Genomic DNA, 4,669 nt, shown 5'->3' with positions numbered 1-4,669 from the left:
CATATTGGGGGCAGGCAGCCTCTTCTTTGGGGGTTAGGTTTTAGGTTGCTGGGGTTTTTTTCTCCCCGAAGAAGCTCTAAATTATTACACTTGGAGCTGGACTGTCTTTTCCACATAGAAACCTAGCTTTTGTGTTTGTCTGGTTCTGTTTGTTTTGACCAATGCGGGCATGAACTAAGCAGTGTGCCATCTCTCTCAAAAATAAATAAACATTAAAAAAAAAAAAAAAGCTAACAGACGGGCCAGGCCTCGGCCCTAAATGAGAACACACAGCCCCTGTATCAGAAAGACCATGGACAAGGTCACCTGCTAACAGGCTTTCCGAATATGAGACTTATCTCTGGAGAGAGTCAGCACAAACAGGGGGTCTGCAAGCTGGCAGTTCCCTGGGCGTGAGATTAGTACCCTGAATGGAACAGCCTCACCTTTCCCACGAATTCATTTCCTCTTCTTGGCCTTGACTGGAAGCATCAGGAGCTCCAATCATGGAGAAGGAAGATTTCCAAGGCCATGATTATAATGTCCTTGACATGGAGAGAGGTTTCTGGTTCTTTCCCTTTGAAGGTCAGTCCCGTTGGTTTATTTACTCATTGGACTCATAGATGGGTCAGCCTGATGGCAAGTCCTGTAAAGAAAGATATAGGAAGGTTGCAAAGAAAACATTAGTTCAACACACTAGACTCTTATTGAGCTCCTGCCCTGCGTAGAGCGAGAGCTAAGAACAGAGGTGCCCGAGTGAGGAAGCTCATGAGGGACTTACATCAATACATCCGGGGAGAGAAGGGGTCAGATGTCGTGAGAAATAAGCGAGAAAGAATTTTGCAAAGTGTTTTTCAAAAGTGTCTGAATTTATAAGGAGAGATGGCTTCTGACTGGAGCGGTCGTAGGGAGGAAGAACTGGAAACAGGTTCCTGGAGAGATGGCAGGTGATGAGACGGGCCACAGGGGCCCTAAGCCCAGCCTGAAGATCACTGCTCCCAGGAGCAGACCACCTGCTGCCATCTGATTGCAAGCTAGGGCCCAGACACCTCCCCACCCACCCTCGTGCAGGCCCATCCTCCACATCACAGAGAGACCCCGGTAGACACTGACCCTGGGGCCTTCCTAGGGCACATCCCTAGAAACCCCTTCATCCTACCTGTGGAGTCCTTTCTGCAGGCTCCTATAGACCTTTACTGAAAGGTAGCTTTTCCTGCAATGTTATTTTTGCCTTTAAAAGTTCAAGGCTCTGCTAAGCTTCCCGCTCATTTTCCTCCGGGAAGCTGCACAGAATAGCATAAATACTTTTCCTCATCTACTCTAAGATACTTCTCCACCTCCTCCCATGTTCATGTATTCACATCTCCAAAAGCAGGACGTGCCTAGGTTGATAGCAGTTTTACAATTCGAACTCGGCAACTTTTAAAATCAGTGGTACGTGTCGCTCCTCATCAGGGAAATACAAATCAAAACCACACTCAGATTATCACCTCACGCCGGTCAGAGTGGCTAAAGTGAACAAATCAGGAGACTATAGATGCTGGTGAGGATGTGGAGAAACGGGAACCCTCTTGCACTGTTGGGGGGAATGCAAACTGGTGCAGCCGCTCTGGAAAACAGTGTGGAGGTGCCTCAAAAAATTAAGAATAGATCTACCCTATGACCCAGCAGTAGCACTGCTAGGAATTTACCCAAGGGATACAGGAGTGCTGATGCAGAGGGGCACTTGTACCCCAATGTTTATAGCAGCACTTTCAACAACAGCCAAATTATGGAAAGAGCCTAAATGCCCATCAACTGATGAATGGATAAAGAAATTGTGGTTTATATACACAATGGAATACTACTTGGCAATGAGAAAGAATGAAATCTGGCCTTTTGTAGCAACGTGGATGGAACTGGAGAGTGTGATACTAAGTGAAATAAGCCATACAGAGAAAGACAGATACCATATGTTTTCATTCTTATGTGGATCCTGAGAAACTTAACAGAAGACCATGGGGGAGGGGAAGGGGAAAAAACAGTTAGAGAGGGAGAGAGCCAAACCATAAGAGACTCTTAAAAACTGAGAATAAACTGAGGGTTGATGGGGGGTGGGAGGGAGGGGAGGGTGGGTGATGGGCATTGAGGAGGGCACCTGTTGGGAGGAGCACTGGGCGTTGTATGGAAACCAACGTGACAATAAATTTCATATTAAAAAATAAATAAAATCAGTGGTACGTAGGATAATGGCACATTCTACAATTAGCGGCATCTTCGATTTAATCAAATACAGCCCATCTGTAGATGCAAAGTAGTGCCTGGGCACAGGGGCAGCACCCCGTATCCCTGGGACAGAGCATCCAGACCCGAACATAGCTGTGGAGTCAGGGAGCTGTGCTGCCTCCCCCACCCCCCACCCAAAGATACGAGAACCTCTGCATGGCAACCAATATTTCCTCTTGTTTCCAGAGCAATCGTGAGCATGCGAGTCAAAAGACTTTCGCAGCTCTCATCATACAAAGGGGGAAGGCTGCAGTCTAGACATAGACGATAATTACTATTATTATTTAAAGTCACTGAACCTCCTGACTTGCAGAAAAGAGCAAAGAGGCTCATATATGTCAAAAGCCCTATTATGGTCCCCAGTAAACACCCCCCTGCTTCATGTGACATCTATTCCACCCTTTGTGAGAGGTGCTGATAAAGAAGCTACCAGAATCTCATAGAAGTTTGTGGTTGATATAACCCGAAGACAGTATTTCTTTAGTAAGCTTTTTTTTTTTTTTAAGTGCTCTCAATTTAGTTTACTCTAAGGTCAATTGAAGTCTTGAAATGACCGTGCAAGGCAGCCCAGCATGCTGACACGAACAAAGAACTTGTCAGTATTTCATTACATTTGTGCAATTGTCAACAGATCCCACATAATGCCCCTGCTTTTGTAGTTTAAGAAATACAACATATGATTCCTACTTAGATCTACGTTGGTCAGGGCACAACGTTTGGAAAACAACCATAAGACTGTGGCAGCGTATATAAACATTGCAAACTGCTTTTGAAAACAATTCGGCTTCCAACATTTTCCATTTAGCTGCTTTTAAGCGTGTTGATCAATGTGTTTTCTCTTCTTGCTGACATCTGTCTCCTTCTGCTTCTCTCAACTGCAAACGTAGCTCCCTTCATGGGAGGACTGAGGATCCCGGGTGGAGGTCTGTGAGACCCCCGAGTGGAGCTGGTTCCCATCATACCATTTGGCTCATTTCTGCCATGGCATCTCTTCCCAGCCATGGCTGACCCCACTGGTCTCCCCCTGAAGGGAAGGCCACCCTCATCTCCCCAGGGCCATCCAAATCTACAATGACACATAAGTCCATCTTTGGGGACTACACAGTAGTCGTACTCCCGCCAGGGTGCTCTGGTTCTGATACTGAGGTTCGACTTGGCCCAAGTCCCAGGGCTCTTACCCCACCTCCCACTCTTATACGTGGATGCTGGGTTCCTGGTGAGCTGTCTCATTGCCTCTGACTCCTGAAAGGACCTTGTCTTTCCCACCTCCCCTTCCAAGGCCTGAATCTCTCTTTCCTGAGCCCCAGCTGGGTGGTGGAGACCGCTCCCTCATACAGACCTGCTCGATGCCGTTGACTTTGCTGCCTCACCTCCTTGAGGATGACGTGCCCTGCGTCCCGCTGTTACTGTTTTTCTCTGCTTCTTGGGGCCCTTTGTTGTGTTGTGTATGTCATCTCAAACCAGAGTCCTTTCGACTGGGCACTGCATTTCCTTCAGTTGCCACCAATATTACAGCAACTCTGTGGATGCATGCTAACCTGCTATATCTATGCTTTTTTTTTTTTTTTTTTTTGGTAGCACCTGGTGCTGGGTCTGTCCTTCGGCCCCTGTCCCCAGTCTTCTCATCAGCAGTGTGGGTCAGACCAAGGGTAGCCAGAATGCATTGATGGCAAAAGGAGGAAACTGAGGCAGGTGTGTGCGTGCTGTATGAGGGAGCTGACAGAAGATCAAGCTAGATGGGCAAGACCATCCCATGAAAGGAAGGCAAGATCAAAGTAGGCCCCATTCTAGAGGGTTGGAGCAACAGATACGCACCCAAGGGACGCAATTACTGAAAAGAAGGCTACGAGGTACCATTTTGTTGGACACTTAGCAAGAAACCTGTCATAGAAACCAAAATGTCAGATCAGAAAAGGATCAACCCCTCTGTTCAACACATTCTGAACCTCATGAGTTCTTTGACCAAGGCCTTCTTATGCTGTGCCATCAGTAAGAGGTGGCGTTTGCCCCAGGAGCTGAGAAAGCGACTATCTGAAACACCACACTGGTGTCCGCTTTTGCTCTGGTCTAGTAATTCCCAGCTTGCATTCCACAGAACAGTACCTTCATGAGATGATGTAGGTGCTCCAACTGAACTCATTTCTGTGCAGATGTCTGGGAAATGCTGTATGCCCATCAGTCGTGTGGTGTTTGTGTAGTCTCTCTGCCTGATTATGACATTGCCCGCCCATCACTTCAGGTGACCTCCAGGGGTGTGGTTCCTTATGGTCTATGATTTAAGGGTTTCTAGAATCTGGAATCCCGTTCACATTCACGTCTTATGAGTTTCTAATTTCAGGTATCAATTTGTGTCCCCACAATGTTACAGAAGTGTAACATTTTGATTTCTTTGATTTCCTATTTGAAATGGTAACTACGTCGTAGC

The sequence above is a fragment of the Prionailurus bengalensis genome, chromosome D3 (genome assembly GCF_016509475.1).
Source record: "Prionailurus bengalensis isolate Pbe53 chromosome D3, Fcat_Pben_1.1_paternal_pri, whole genome shotgun sequence".
Taxonomy (NCBI): Eukaryota; Metazoa; Chordata; class Mammalia; order Carnivora; family Felidae; genus Prionailurus; species Prionailurus bengalensis.
The sequence above is the reverse complement of the archived record's forward strand: the minus strand, read 5'-3'. Positions refer to the sequence as shown.